We start from the raw sequence: 17,609 nt of genomic DNA on the forward strand, positions 1-17,609 counted from the left end.
GCTCAGAGCATTTGAGGTTCTAAGTGGAAACCAGTGTGTGTGGGGTGTGGGAGCTCAGGGGACAGTGGTGTTGCTGGCAGCGGTGCTATCATCCAGGGCCCGGCTGACTATGACAAGGAAATTGGGTTTTGTGCTAAGGGTGATGGAATGCTCTCAGAGCTCAGGAAGTGACCCGATCCACATATTAAAGATATAAACTTGTTTCTCAAAATTCACAATAACTATAGATCGAATTGGAGGAAAGTATAATAGTTCATATTTTGTTATCTTGGTTTTTTTGCTTGGTCAAATACTTATTACCACTAATCAATTATATAGATCTTGTATTATTCTGAAATAAATAATTGCTTAATGCAATTGTTAAGTAAGTGGTAATTGCATTATCATACTTTGGGGATAACTAAAAATGTAGCCAGCAACTAGCACGGGACCCCAAGTCATAATAATAATAAATTAATATATAATATTAATTATATATTAATTTATATAATAAATATAAACCAGCAATGTCTGTAAAACATTATCAAAAGGACACACGATGAGGAAAGTGTGATCACAATGAATGAAAACAACAGAAAATGTTGTCATAAAATAGCTACTGAATTTCAGAGTTGTTAACTACATATTGTTTTTTGAGTTACTCTCCCCGAAATTATTGACACTCAGAAACCTAAAGAAAGTTAAGTAAAAATATTCTAACTAAACTAGCCTCTAATTTATCCAGTGTAAAAATGGTCTTTGACAGTAACACCAAGGGATGGAATTTCAGTGCTATACTATTTCCAAAGGATTAGAGATGCCCTTCCGACATTCCTAGTGTCCTTGAATAAGCCATTTGGTTGTACCATCCAAGAACCAAGATTTCTTACACTCATTTATGTTTTCAACCTGTAACTCCTGGTAGAATGAGGAATTCCTTAATTTTTAAGCATTGAGAAATTTATCTTAAATTTAGTCCTCTCAAATTACACTTTCAAAGTATCACTACTGCTCTGCTCTCAGTCTCTACTGAAGCTTCGTGGCCCAGTGCCCTCTCTTTCTGGGGGACATAGCAAGGAAAGGGGAGAACACTATCTTTTACCCCTAGAAGAGAGGTGGGGTGGGGAGGGGCATTAGTCACACACAGATCAAAAGGAGCCACTGATTACTAATGGATGCACTCTGGACTCTCTAGGAGAAAGAAAACAAAGTCAGTTTTATGAAAACTTCATAGAAAAGTAGTTTAGCATAGTCAGAGGCTTGGGAATCTAACACCCTTAGTTGGAATTCTTGCCCCTTCATAGCATGTTAGTTAACTCCTCTAAGCCTCAGTTCCTTCTATAAAGCGAGTTAATAATTTCCTTACTACATGGGGTGACTGAGTAATAAGTGAGAAGACTCATGCTTGCTAGGTGCTTAGCCCAGAGCAGTTGCAGTCAGCACCCTGGAAGGTTTGATTGTCCCTAGCAATGCTCTCGTCAAAGGCCCCTCCAAACTTTGATCCTGAGGAATCCTGATATGAGAGCCCCAGAGACCCTTCAGGTGCAGTTCTGATTCCTCTCCAATGGGTCTTGGAACGTGGCAATTGAAATTGCCTCAAAGATTCTGAGTACACTACAGTTTGTACAGAGTTTAGTTTGTACATCCCTTCCTGAGGATGCTTTACATTTCATTGCCATTTGGTTTTAGTTGCAGTACTTTGTGCTTGTGCTCTCAGAAAACTCCACAGGAACAGCCGAATTCCGTAATTATTTAAGCCTATTTTCCTTGTTCACTTGCCTGCCTTGAAACTTTGTATTCTGGCCATTCTCAGAACTCAGTGAGCTCTTCTGCCATTTTTTTTATTAGGTTGGCATTTTGCTTCTAGCAAACTTAGCGTGATGTACAAACTTGGAGATTTCAATTCTGAATTGCTTATAAAAACAGACTAATTCTAGCACAAATGCCTGGGATGTCATTGATATTTGCAATTTTTCTATTCAGAGAAGAATCATCATCCATCTATCCCTAATCTTTGATTGAGTTCTCCCTTCTTCTGGTCTGGATTTATTTTGTTTTAGGTATTAAATCCAGGGGCCAGAGCTAATTTGCATATTAGATTTAGATAGTCTTTCCATCTGTATCTGAGATTTGGCTTTTTACACAGTTAGTTTTTGGCTCCTGAGATAATTGTTGGGAATAAGTGCATCTTTGAGTTAGATCCCCAATAACACACCAATTAGCTGTTCTTCTAACTGTCTTCATGCTGGGCATTGTACCAACCCGGAGGTACTGGGTGTTATGCTAGGGAGACATGAGTTACAATCCTATTTTTTTTACTATCTTTACTACCTCAGAAGATTTCTTGTCATGAATCAAGCAACAGAGCTAAAATGGATATTTAACTTTATAAACTTCCAAGTGCCAGAATTCTCCAAATCACTACATTACACAAGGATTACTTGCAAAGCTATCCTTCTGTTTTGTCAGCTTTTGAAATATTAACCATGTGTGGATTTGAATCCAACAAGAGAGATGTGTTTCCTATGTACCTTGGAATTAGGAAATAGCAAGGGAACTTCACTTATAGCAAGTTGGGTCTTTCTTGTGATGAAGGGAACAGTGTGGCCATTCTGCATTTTAAAAGCCAGGATTTAATTCTGTAACATTCTTGGTTCTGTTTTGTTCTGGCTCCAAATTCCAACAGTTCAAACAAAAGCCAAGCCTTTCTTGGATTAAAATAAATGATGGGCAGTGATCTCCCTCTTGTTTGTCTAGTGCTTTATTATTTACAAATCTCTGTCCCAATCATCTCACTTAGTCCAATCCAGACCAATATGTGCAGATGTCCTGAAAGCCCTTACTCAAAGCTTTGGTAAACCAGTTTGTTATTCTCGTTCTAGAACCAGGTCTAGACCAGCTAGGAAGGTTCCTGGAGGCAGGTTGGGGTAGACTAATTCTAGCACAAATGACTGAGAAGTCACTAACATTTGTAGTTTTTCTATTCAAAAAAGAATGTTCCAACTTTTTTTTCATATCTTCATATATACTCAAATGCCATGCTTCTGCTTTCATGTGTTCTACTCAGACTTATAATCTAGTGTCCTTCCATCATAGCAGACCTGCCAGGAACAGGGAGGAGAAGAATGACTCTACATGTTTTCCTCCTTTTCAATGGCAGCATTTCAAACCATCAGATCTTTGAGCTTCTTAATGTTCCTTACTGATTCATCCAATAGATCTGGGAGCTGGGAGTCCTAGGTTAAAGTTCTTATTTTGCTACTAATTGAATAACCTTGGGCAAGTCTTTCAACTTCCTTGGGCCTTTAAATCTCACTCTCTAGATAAGGATGTTAGATCAGATGGTCTGTCACACTCCTTCCAACACTCCATGTATTATAGAGACTCTTTGAGTGTCTGCTATGAATGGGACAGAAGTCCTGGTGTCTGCTCTTCAATAATGACAGTGCAGTTGGGGAGTTAAGGCATGCAGACGAGTCAAGTGTTATCAACATAAAGCTGTGTGTTATGAAATGCCCAGGCAGCTGACTCTGCTGAGGCTCACAATTTTGATTGCAGAGCTTGAAAATAATACTTAAAGTAGTTTGTAAACAAATCTGTGAGCTCTTGGGAGGCCAAATATCATCAACAGTCTTTTGCAATTTGTTAGGGTAGGGACAGAGATGTCTGCAAACTGTAGATATTTACATAGATCAAATACAATCCTCTAAGGGGATTGTACTGTATCTCAGTAAAAACGAAATGTCCAGTCACCATATTGTAAATTTAATTCCAACTGGAATCTTTATTAAGCCTTTTGAGGCAAGAGGACATGGGGATATAAACATTTTAAAAGTCGGCTGCTCTCCAAAAGCTAGCATTCTAAAATGCAGCAGCTCTCTTTCCAGTTGCTGAAAAGATAATGTCCTATTTTAGTCACATTTAAGTAACTTTCATTGAACCATTAACTCCTTATTAGCTAGTTCTTAAAACATCAAGACAAAGTCAAGGCATGTACCAGTATTTAGAACAATGGCTATAGTTTTGGTGAGTATTCTTAGCCATACTTGATAATGCAACAGGGTCCTCATTAAATAATAGCTTTTGGTTTAAGGCTTTGCACATAAAAATTATTGCTAGGGAAGTGATCTTGAAATTCCAATATACCTGAAAGCCAACTTTAATTAAAAAAAAATAACACTTGCACACTTGAACATTTTTAAAGTAGTTTGCATTTTCATTATCTTTCCATCTAAACCCCATTTTACAAATTAAAAAACTGAGACTTATAGAGATTGAGTTGCTCAAGATCACATTTTCATAGCATGAAGATTCCTCTACCTTTAACTTTAAATTCCATGATTCTTTCCAAAGTTCTAATAATTTGAAACATAGATAAATATAGACATAAATATAGATGGATACAGATGTTGGTAAAGGGTCCAAAGTTTCAGTTAGGAAGAATAAGTTCTGGAGATCTGCTGTACAGCATGGTGACTATAAGTAATAATAACAAATAATATACTTGGACATTTCTAAGAGAGTAGATTTTAAATGTTCTCACCATAAAAATGATAAGTATGTGAGGAGTATTAATCAGCTTGGTTTAATCATTCCACAGTGTATACATATATCAAAACATCACATTGTGCACCATAAAATAAATAGACAGACAGACATATTTCTCCTAATAATTTTGCATTCTTTGGAGCAAAGAAGTCCTTGAAAAAGAAAAATTCTTCTATTCTGTGATTTTCTCCCTCCCCACCCTTTTCCAGGCTTTCGTAATCCTTGCCTTGGTTGCATGTATTGAGCTTTCCAAATAGCAGACCCAAGTATAAATTTTAGAAGAAGCCAAAAAAACACATCCTTGAGAATAATTTTTAAGAAATTCTTTAATCCTTAAAATCTTCTTTTGGTGCCCAATGTGCATTGGCCAGGCTACTTAACCAGGCCTGGCATCTGGCCTGCTTTTAAAAATTTCCCTCTACTGCTATCTGCTGGTAGTAAATTTATAATGGCATCTTTCAGAACATAGGCCATATGATTATTCATATTTCTGGGGTCAGACTCTCTGTAAGACTTAAATCAACGATTCTTAACTCCAGCTGCATATTAGAATCATATGAGATATTTTCAAAAGTATTGATGTCTAAGCTCCACACTAGATATTGTGATTCAATTTGGTTTGGGGAGGGTCACTGGTATTTTATGAAAACCTCACCAGCAAATTCTAATACATAGCTAGGGTTGAGAACCCCTGACCTAAACAATCAAATCTCAGTAGTACAGGTTAATAAGTCTAATGTAACCAAGAAAACTCTGCATTCAATTTTGTCATATCTAGACCAGTTCTCTAATTTACTTCACACCCTTAATACAACTCACTTTAGCTCTATGTGATTTTTATGGATTAAGAAAAATTGAAATCAGTTATTTCCTCTGCAAACTTTTAGGCTTTTCCTCATGTCTAAATAGGAATCCAGCCTAAAATAAATCAGCTTTATTATTTTATAACATTTCATATTATAAGCTATGATATAAAACATACTAAAAATAAAATGAGTTAAGAAAAATGTATAATTCAGAAAGCAGTGGGCTTGCATTTTATATTAACGTTCTTGTAAACTTAGCATTCTTTTGCCACGTGAGTGCCATGTTAGACTACGATATCAGAGTCTTACTTTTATAAGCAGGTAGATTGAAAAGGCAATTTATTTGAGATTGAATTTTTGTCTAGTCATAAGGAAAACTGAAAATTTGCAAAAGAAAATATATAAGCTTTAACCACACACATATCACATCATATATAGATCATATGTATTTTCACATATTACATATGAGTGGGAATAAGGATTTGATTTATTTGGAAGTGAATTTAACAAACAATTGAAAGAATATCTATTAATATTAAAATAAGCAAATGTTAAGGTCAGAAGCATCCCAGACCCCAGCTAACCCCAATCTCAAACAGCCCAAACGAAAATGTAGCGTGCTTATTCTCATAGAGCCTCATAACCATTACAGTGCTTTCTACCTTGGTAGCATAGAATGTCATTGAGACTTTTTATCATCGCCCATACCTGAAAGGCCCTGACCCTCTGACCTGCTGGACCCCCTGGTATTAGGGACACAGCAGATGCAGTATTTTCTTCTTAACTGTATGAGCTTTCTGGAAAAACAGAAACAAAAACAAAAACCAACCAACCAAACAAACAAACAAAAACCTACCTGGAATCTTTTAGCCTTTATATCTTTTCTTAGCTTTTTAAAATTTTAGAAACATAAAAATTCACAATCTTGAATGATTTTTCATTTTGATGAGGAAGTCTTGTCACTGTTAGCCTCAATGGCAATTTCTACTGGAAAAAAAATTTTAATAATGAAATATAACCCATTTTTTTAACAAGATGGATCTGAAATTTTCTCTGAACTTAAAAGATTTCCAATAAAACAGCTCTTAGAAAATTAAAGGAAATGTGAAAAAGAGGCAGAGTAAATTCAGTTGTTTTTGACTTATTGACTGATTTCAGTCTGATTGAAGTTCTGAAATTATTGTGCAATTATTTATTTTCATGGCTGAAAAATGAGTTGCAAAATTAGGGAGATATGATCTTGAAATAATTTGAAAACAACCTACTGGCCCAATCTCTCACCCTTATTTTATCTAGAAGATTAAATTATTGTCCTGTGAATTTCCCAATATTATAATTTTGGATTTAGCCAAGATTCCAAATCTGATCATTTGGAACAGATCTAGAGAGGGTTATGTGATTTAAAAATTTCTGTTAAAATTATTTTGTACAGGGAAGGACATCCTTTTTTGGTGCCCTTTGATACCGAAAAGTAAACAGCCAGTTCTAAATTCCTAAGATTAGTGTCACTATCAACCAAAATGTTATCATGGAAATGAATTTTTGTACCTGTTTCTATTAATAACAAACAAGATTACTCACAGAAATCTAGTCTGCTAGATGTAATCGTCAAATTGCCGGGAATGGAAGGCTCATTATTTAGAGGCCAGACATAGGTTTAAAGTGGAGATGGGGGAACCTAGAGAACTTACAACATATCCAAGTTTAAAAAATCAGACAAAATCCACATGTTTTGTGGTCACCCAACACCCTACTGCCTCAGGAACCCCTTTGTTGAACACACTGGTAACATTACACTCATTGTAGTTTTTTTGACAAATGCAAACTTCTGCAGGTTTTTAACCAATTTCTTGCCTTTTCCAAACTGTGCATTTTATCATTTGAATGTTAAATTCCAGAGCTCTTTATATCCAAAAGATGTCTCTAGGAAGTACCTGATAGATTCCAACTGCCTTGCAGAAATGCAGCAAAATAATGAGGCAACAAATATTTGAGCCCTTTTTAAGGGTACACATGTGGGATTGCTATTTCTCAGGACAAAAACAATTTATTAAAGAGATTATATTTGTCAGGAAAAAAAAAAGAAAGCCAAGATTACTCTGGCAACAGAAACTACACTCTGGCAAGACCCAAGATTTTAGGAATAACAGCAAATTCTCAAAAGGATTTTGATGTTGTCAACATGTTAAATATATTTAAAATTGTTAGATGATTAATTTAAAATATACATATTTAATCCATAGTATAATTATACTCAATTTTAGTGTAAGTACACTATTAATTTTTAAAATAAGGGCATAATTAACTTAAATAGTAACCAGAATACATATTAGTCAAAAAAGTTTATTTTCAATTCAGATGTCAGTCTAAAAAAAGTTTTTAGATGCCTAAAAAAATTGGCAGAAAATATATAGTCTCTTCACAGCTTCTGTGACTATTTAGAAAGAAAAATAAATACATATAAGAAAATATGCAGTCTCTAACAACTTTGTATGGAAAAGAAATCTAAACAGATCTATTATTATAATTTCTATGCTGGAGGTAATGGTTTTACCAAAATGTAAACTCCATGAGAGCAGCAATTTTGCTTCTTTTGTCTGCTGTTATAGCTCTGGTTCCTGGAATAGTATCTAGAGTGTAATAGGTGCTAGAAATATTTGTCGAGTGAATAGCTTTTCTTAAGCAGATACAAATTGGTTAGCAAGCAGAGAAGGGTAAAAATATGGACGATTTCCCAAGGTTAAAGGGCATTTAACACTTGGACCGTATCCTCACTTTCAGGTGTCAATCAGTTTGGGAGTAAGGAGGGATTTTGGTGTTGATTTTCTTTTTCCAGATTGTCAGCCCATATATTTGCAGCCACGTGCACACCTTGACAGATTGCAATGCCAGAGATGGCAACGAAGAGAAGAGTTAGGTTATATTTAATCTGTCTTTATGTCTTCAGGGTGTCTTGCACATAGTGGGTATTCAGTGCCTATTTATAGAGTTGCATTAGAGTAGGCAACTTAAGTTTTAAGTGTATCTTTCTATTTTTCTTGACAAATGTTATTCTGGGAAGGGATTGACATAAGGACTGAACACTTAGACATATTGTTATTCAGTCCTGCCACAATGATTAAGTTTGGTTTTATTTCTAGACCTGAAATGAAAAGCAGTTACCATATGGGAAAATGCTGCACAATTCCTCTCCACCTGCCAGTCATTTTCAAAGAAAGTGCCATCTGCATGATTTCCCATGTGGTTTGACAGTGGCGATCTGTCGTATTAAGGTACTTTGGTTACTAAGTATTTCAGTGTGATGCCCCTTCGAGAGCCAGGTGGGTTGATGCTTGCTGGCTAAGCTTTCCCTGTGCTGCCCCCTCATGTCACACAGCTGGGGAGACCTCAAGGCTGAATTTTCACCAGAGAGCACCACGGGGAGTTGGGCACTCGAACAGAGGGTACAGTGAGTGTACTGTCCCACCTCCTCATGACACTTTCCTCTGTCCTGCCAGTGCTTACTCTTCAGAGTGAGTGCACTGATTATTATTACTGAATGCTGACTTTCACCACACTTCCTTTTCAAATGGCAATCTTCATGGCTAGAGCCATGGGATCCAGAGTTTTCCCATCTGGAAAGACTTATGTTTTTGCTGGGTATTCATTTTGATCTTTAATAATTGGCATCCCAAGAAAGTTAATGCAGTGTGTAACAATAGCAGCTTTACCTGATGGTTCTTGAGTTTTTAAGTTATTCTCTCCTACCACACACTCTGGACACAAACCTTGGTACAGCTTTTATGTCGTGAAGTTGGGGGACAAGTTGCCTGACTGTTTTCCGTTGCAGATGGACAAAAGCAGGTGCGGATCATCCAGCTGTGGTAGTTGAGTGGTTATTTCTGAACCTCAAAGAGTCTATGACCAAAGTTGGCTTAACTTGAAGCAAGATCACTTTCAGACCCCTGAAGTCACATGGTCACAGCATTTGAGTCATTTTGTGGAATGCAGTGAGGAATTGACTTCTCAGATCATGTCATTTCTATATTAGAGGTCTAGCTTTAAATTCTATTGTTTTTTTCTTTGATACAGAGTCTCGCTTTGTTGCCCAGGCTAAAGTAAGTGCCCTGGCGTCAGCCTAGCTCATAGCAACCTCAAACTCCTGGGCTCAAACAATCCTGCTGCCTTAGCCCCCCGAGTAGCTGGGACTTCAGGCATGCACCACCAAGCCCGGCTACTTTTTTTCTATATATATTAGTTGGCCAATTAATTTCTTTCTATTTATAGTAGAGACAGGTTCTCGCTCTTGCTCAGGCTGGTGTCGAACTCCTGACCTGGAGTAATCCGCCTGCCTCGGCCTCCCAGAGTGCTAGGATTACAGGCGTGAGCCACCGCGCCTGGCCTAGCTTTAAATTCTTGAATTGCTTGGAGCACAAGGACTGACTATATGGTAGAACGAAAGCCTTTGGCCTCTAAATTCTCTGATACAATAACATATAGAAACATGTATAGTAGTGAAAGGGCTCAAAAAAAATTAGCAAAGGATGAAAAACCTGGCAGAAAGAGATAGAGGTAGAGTAGGCACATGAGAAAACGAGTCTAAAATTATAACAATAGCAAAATTTGGAACTCTCTGTTAAGCATAATAAAATTGAAAGAAATTTTGACTATGAACCAAAGACCTTGAAGAACTGTCTTCCTTTAAGAATCCCTGGGAAATGTGTCTTTGGAAAGTACTTTATGTGGCTGCCGTCTATCAGATAGAATTAAGGAAATAAATTTGCTTATTCATTGACCAGACAACTTCTCATTATTTTTCTTTCAATACAGAACAATAGACAAGTGATTAAGTTACAAGGTATTATATATTAACTTTTAAAGGGGGAAGAAATGATAATTTTCAAAAGGGAAGAAAAGTACATATTGGAAACCACCTTGATTTTATGTTGGCATCAAGATATAACAGACGAAACATGAAATCTATTGACATTGGCAAAAATGACGCGGTATGGTGAATACCCAGGAAAGGCCAAATCAAATGAGTTGTATTTGTTGGTTCACCAAAGGATAGGAATCTGGGTGAGGCAGTGCATCTCATAATGTTTTGTGTGGAAAGTTAGTTCCCATGGACTGATACTCCCAGTGACCGTAGAAGCCACCTGGATTTCCATATTCTGCCCCACAACTTCTCCCCAGTATATGCAGTCCTTCCTAGTTAGTCAAGAAAGTGAAGTCAGACCTTAGTTCTACAACTTAATAACTGTGTGACCTCTCTGAGCCCTACTTTCCCCATCAGTAAAATGGAGATAATCTAACACTTAACCTCATAAAAATTATTGGGAGGATTAAGTGAAACAAGGCTTACAATGGGCTGGACACAGTTCCTGCTGTATAGCAAGCATTCAACAGATGGTAGTTCTCATTAACATTATGTGCAGTGGTCTCTTCACTGTCATCACTATCATGCCCATTTTAAGTCATTTTCTTTGCTGTGCTCAACCTCCTCTCTCCCTCGTCTTTCCAAATGGCATTCATCCTTTAAGTCTCAATTTAAGCCCTGTCTGTTCCAAAGGGCCTTCTCTGAGTACATTAGCTTATATGCATGTTCTGTTTCTGAGGTTCTTGCATCACTTGTGGTTTATATGGTGGATTTAAGCATATAAATACAGTCTTTCTTATGTGTCATAATACTTCTTTCATGATAATTAGTCATATCTCCCTGAATGGATTTAGAATGATAGGTCTTAGAGTTTCATGAGTTCCTTAAAAGATTACAATTCCATTGTGGCATTTCCATTTTACTGATTGAGGCCTGGAGAAGGGAAGTGAATTTTCTAGGCCAAAGATCAAACAGCAACTATCCATATCAGTAGAGCTTGTGCCTTATGTGTAGTGCGTGGGCCATGGAGGGAGGCCATCTGTGTTTGGATCTATGACCTTCAGGTAGTTACTTAACCTCTCTGAGTTTCATTCTCTTTACCTATAAAATGAGGTTGACAGTACTTACCTTGAAGAGCTGTTGAGGAGATTAAATGAAATAAGTCACATAAAGCTCTTAGTACAGAGCATTGTTGAGAAGATGCTCAAAAAATCAGACCCCTTTCCATTTCTTTGTATATCTTCAGAATGAAGACAGTATCTCCTATAACTTCTAAGCTCCAAGCTGGTATTAAGCAGCACTGAATAAATACTGGGTTTATTGATGAACGAGTAAAGTGGAGGACTTTTGCTAGTGACAAATATTAGAACTCTGTTGTCCCTAGTGTCTCTGAACCACACAGCTCTAGGAACTCACCTATGTAAGCAAAACCAACTGGAAACCTGGTGTACTTGTGAGCATTATAGTTGCACTTTGAGGAAGGCTTTGCATTGTGAGATTGTGACCTCCTATTTCACTATAATTTGACATGCATTTATTATTATTCTGAGCACTCTTAGAGACTCTTAAGTTTAAATGTGATCAAGATACGACTTTGCCCACAAAGAATCCACAGAATTGTGTTTAATTAACAGATATGTTAATATTAATAAATAACCTCAATAGATTCACATGCTGCAGAGGAGTGGATATGAAGTGATGGGGAAACATGGATGGGACAATCAGTTTGGCCCAGGAAGGGGAAGCAAAGAGAGCTGTTGAGAAGGGTGGCATTTGAGCTGGACCATTTGGGTTGAATGTTTTTTAAGTAAGTAAATATTAAAAGTATCCATAGTGCTGCGATTTGCTTTATCCTTATTTTCCATTTAATTTCTATATCACAGAGAGTTAGGCAATTCTGATACAGCTTTAATGATCTGGATGATCTACACTCTCAAATCCAGCAAATTGGGAGAGAAGAATTGCAGGGGAGGGGAGGGTTGTGGATATGAAAATGCTTTGAAGATAATGAATAATGTGCAAATGCCTAATAGCCAGCATAAGACCATCTGAAGGGAAGCATCTTGCCCAAACTGATGGTGAACTAGTATCAAGTCTATTTGTATAGCTCAGTGAATAAATACTGCATTAAAAATGTTCACAGAACTGCTTAATAAATCTACAATTCAGCTCAAGTATGGCTTATGTAAACTAGTAGGAATCTTGGCAGAGTCCTTTGCAGTTTTACCTACTTTGTTTGGAAATGTAAGATGTTAATTAAAAAGAAGGTAGATGACAGCATCCAGGATGATTTGAGCTGGCAGCATCTTGCTAGCTATATGTAATTGGTTAAAACCAATTTCTTCCTAAATCTCCCTATTCGTGAGTTTGAGCCCACGCCTCCTCCACTTAGCTTATTGCGAAAGCTTCTGGTTTGCTAGCTAGGGACATCATGATTTGGTCATTTTTTAGGCTTTTCGAAGCCCTTTTTTTAAACCACAGAGTTAAATTTTATGTGGCAATATAACAGATTGCAAGACAGCCTATGAGAAATCAGGGTTGGATTAGCATATTAGGAAAAAAAATTGATCAAGGAATTACCTTTCTTTGGAGCGCAGGAAAATCGTGTCAGTCCCAAATATGCAAAAATAGCAATCACATTTTCTCAGCAATTTCTAGAAGAAGGCTTTGGAAGAGGAAGTGTAGTTTCTAGCTATGTTAGCCAGTAACCATAGCTAGCTAACAACTGATAAGTTGAGAAATACATTATTTGGCTTGGGTGCTCACTTTATTGGCATCTTTCCTTTTTCTTTATAGTCTAACTCTGCACATCCCGCCCTCATAGGCACTAAGTGCCCTTTTGTCTTCTCTTGCCATCCTTCTGCTTAAGTTAAGATTCATGCACTTTAGTGTAAATGAATCTTTAAGCCAAACCCCTGATTGTTGGGGTAATTTTAAGATTTGATGATTGTAGGAATTATTACCTGTAAAGGAGTTAAATATTCTTTTTAAGCAGGCAGTCAGATGTTTCTTATACAGGAAAAGTTTTACCAGATTCACATGAAGTAAGGTTTTAGAAAAGGGTACTTAATCAGTTCATAAGGAAGCTGCTCCTACTTTATTCTTTATCAGCTGTAAATGAAGCTGATCTCCAAGGTTGAAAGATGCCTTAATATCTGATTTCCCTACCCAAGTTTAGAGTCTATGAGGAAAATTTTTCTTTTGTATTTTTTGTACATTTACATAGCATCCTATTAAAATATACAATTCAGTCGTTTTTAGTGTATTCACAGTTATACAATGATCACCACTATCTAATTTCATAACATTTTAATCACCCCCAAAAAGAAACACATTAACAATTGCTCCCCATTCTCCCTTTCCCCCATTCCCTGGCAACCACCAATGTACTTTCTGTCTCCAAAGAGACAGAAAGTATATCTATCGTAGACATTGTATATAAACAGAATAATATAATACATGGCCTTTTATGCCTGGCTTCTTTTAGAAACACAACATTCTCAAGGTTCATTTATGTTGTAACATGTATCAGTACTCCATTATACTTTATAGGTAACTAACGTTCCACTGTATTGATATATTTTATTTATCTTTTCATCAATAGCTACTTTTTGGCTATTATGAATGATGCTGCTATGAACACGTTCAGGTTTTTATATGGACATATATTTCAATTATAAAGGGGAAATTTTTATCCCTAAACCAATTTTTATACCTGTATTCTTAATTAGGCTATCACCTCCCTTAGGGAACATATTTTATCCTTGTTAATATCACCAGTTCTTGGCACAGTGCCCTGAACTCAAAAGGTGTTCCAGAAAGTGCTGATGGTGACAACTCGGAGGGATTAGGAGGTCTACAGGACCCTTGAGAACTTCTTTGGTGCTCCAGCTACATTCCGGTGGCTGTGCACTGGGATTTTTGGTCTGTTCTAGAATATTAAGTGAATTCTATTCATTCTTCGAGATGTGACATTCCTACTACCCCAAAACCCCCTTCGAATATACTACTCCCTTGAAGCTTTTCCCAAACCAACTGGATAGGATTATTCTTTAAGACTTTTGTATTTGTAAGATTGAATTTTTACTTTAACAAAGGCTTTGGGATAATCGGACTTGCCTTGTATTAATAGTTATGTACGTGTTTATATTCTCCCCACTTGATGCTAAGGTTTAAAAGTCAAGGACTGTTTCTTATTCATCCATTGTCCAGAGGATGCGCCTCATGTCTTTGCCACCAGAGGGACGCATTCATTGCTTGTTAACTTGGACATAATTCAGAGCCAGGTGGCCATCTAGAAAGGAGGATGCAAAATGTGCTAACCAGTCATAACAGGAGCCTCTGTAGAATTCCACTGGTTTCTGGAGTATAATGTATGGGCTTTTGTAGTTATTGGGGTGGGGAGGAGGAGAGGCCCAGAAGATGAATGTCTGTTACTGACATAAGAGATGTGTGAAAAAGCTGAGTCATTCTACGCATTGGTTGTTTTCACTCGCAAGGTGCACTCCGTGCTTGCACCTGCCTGCACCACCGTCCCTTGCTGACTCATCCTCTTCCAGGGCTCAACTTCATCTCCCCTCCCAGGAGTCCTCCAGTGTAGACTCAGGCCTGTGGCTCTGAAGCCAGTCTGTCTGGTTTGCATTCCCACTCTGTAATGGATTAGCCACAGACTTGAGCAAGTGATTTAACTTCCCTGTGCTGTGGTTTCCCCATCCAAAGACCTGGGACAGTTTTGGTCTCACAGGTCTGTTTGTCGTAGAATTCAGTAGAGTGTTTGAATGGTGTCTGGCATAGAGAAGGTGCTCACCAAATGTTAGTCATGGTTAACATTTCATTCTATCACCATTTCTTTCCTTTCTGAACTCCTTTGTCACCACATGGTTTGGTAGCTAATTGTTCTCTAATTTTTCTTAGAGAGTGATTTTACTTGGTCCTTGATCATTTTTCTGGTGGTCTCGCCTATCTGAATCACACCTGAGAACCACAAGGCAAGCAAATGACAACACCTCCACCTGCTACCACCATCAAGGCAACTGAGCACCCCGAACCAGGGTCACAGAACCCCAATATCAAAAACCGATGTCCTTTACTCATAAAACCTTACCCCCTCGCTCATAGCCTACTGACTGTTAGCGTGTGCCTAGTTAGAACAAGCTGCGTCATCTGCTTCCCCAGCCCACAGCATAAGCAAAGCAGTCCAGGGTCGTTTGGCATAGAGGAAAACGGTCCTCAGTGCTCCTTAGCAAATACTTAAGAGTGTAGCAAACCTTTAGAATGCCCATAACCTTGTCCCTGAGGGAGAGGAGTTTAAGAATGCAAGAAAGTGTCAACCCATTTTAGAAAGATTATGATTACCATTATCTAGAAATTAAACTTACATGATAGTGCCTTCTCAAATGACATCAAATGAACAAGAGATCATGGTATGCTCATTGTTTTTCTTCCTCACCATGTGGTAAGCTCTTGGTTGGAGGGTTTCAGATCTTGCATTTTTTTTGTGTTCCCATCACAGCTCCCAAGTCTACGGACTACTCCGTAGAATCCTGTTAATTCTTGAGCAAACAGTTTACATTAAAAAGGCCTATACCTTGGTTTTCAAGTGAATTAGATCTGACTCCCACCCCAAATATATATATGCCTGTGTGTGTGTGTGTGTATAATCAGAGTCATTGGTGTGTATATTTTACTAGAAAACATTATCAAAATAGAATGTTTATGAATTAGCATTTAACACAATATTTAGTGATCCCTTCTTTCAACATATGTTTATTGAGCACTTGTTATGAGATATACACCGTATTTGTGTGCTAAGAATGTGGTGGAGGCCAGGCGCGGTGGCTCATGCCTGCAATCCTAGCACTCTGGGAGGCCGAGGTGGTATATTGCTCGAGGTCAGGAGTTTGAAACCAGCCTGAGCAAGAGCAAGACCCTGTCTTTACTAAAAATAGAAAGAAATTAATTGGCCAACTAAAAATATATAGAAAAAATTAGCCAGGCATGGTGGCACATGCCTATAGTCCCAGCTACTTGGGAGGCTGAGGCAGAAGGATCGCTTGAGCCCAGAAGTTTGAGGTTGCTGTGAGCTAGGCTGACCACAGCACTCTAGCCCGGGCAATAGAAGTGAGACTCTGTCTCAAAAAAAAAAAAAAAAAAGAATGATTTGGTGGTGTAAGACCAATGTGAGTTGTTCCCCTCTTGGGGGCCTGACACTGGAGTTGCTCTGTCCACTGGCACTGACTGTGGTCATGGAAATATTTCACATCTGTGCCATCCAGTGCTGCAGCCACTTGCTGCACAGGGCTCTCGAGCATTTCAAATGTGGCTAGTGCAACTGAGAAACTGAATTCTAAATTTTATTTAACTTTAATTAGCTTAGAGTTAAATAGGCACATGCATCAGTGGCTATCGTGCCTGGAAATCCAGCTCCAGCATCCAGTGCTGTGACTGCAATTTCACTTAAGCCCACTTAGTCTTCCAGAAACATCCAGCCAGAGTTGATATGGAGAATGGCCCTAAAATCCTACCAGACCCTTGATCATTAGACAAAGATTTCATTAACTCAGACATTTTAAAGAGCTTTTTCAATAAAACATATTTCTTGCATATCCACAAGCTCAACTTCACTAAAGAACTCTGAGTTAATCCAGCTGAATCTGAAAGACCTCTCCCTTTGGGCCTGTTTATGATACTTTAAATTCTTATCATCTCAAGGGAAAATCACTTGGCACAAACTCGGAAGACAAAGAGGGTTGGGGGATCATGATGCTTTGGCTTCTCAGCTTATTGAAAGAATTATTGTGGGTCCCCACCTGTCTTCTCCACCCCCATGTGCATATCCACACACACTTATGTACATGTATGTGAATGCACGGTGGTTCGCTCTCTGTAAAGAAGAATGCCTTCCTGGAATCTGCACTAACATGCTGACAGCTTGAAGTAAGGCTGGAAGGATTTGGCCCTGTGCATGTATTCCATATCTCACCAGCTGCTTCTTAGATTTCAGTCTGAATAGTTTGCAACCTTAGCCAACAGAACAAAGTGGAAACATACAGACTCCCTCTGTGGCCTATTCTAGATCTAAGAGGCAACCACTAGGAAGAGGAGGAAGGCTGGTGACTCCAAAGGCCATGCTGAGAAGTTGTGCAAGTGCAGAAAATGTGTTGGCCTGGGAGCTGGAGGCATGGCACAGAGCCGGGGAGCCCAGGTGAGTCTCTCTATGTTTCTGGGCTCTGGTTCCTTCCCCAGCAAGACTGAAGAACTGCACCAGATTCGGGCCATGGAGGTGATCGCCAAGAATAGTTCTAGTCTATTACTCCTTTTCCTCCAGAAATCTGCCCAGATAGGGCCATCCCCGGCAGGGACAGCTGGGCCAATCACTCTGCAGTTCCCAGCTCCACGTCAGAGGGAAGCTCTGGGAG

The sequence above is a fragment of the Microcebus murinus genome, chromosome 14 (genome assembly GCF_040939455.1).
Source record: "Microcebus murinus isolate Inina chromosome 14, M.murinus_Inina_mat1.0, whole genome shotgun sequence".
In the NCBI taxonomy this organism is placed as follows: Eukaryota; Metazoa; Chordata; class Mammalia; order Primates; family Cheirogaleidae; genus Microcebus; species Microcebus murinus.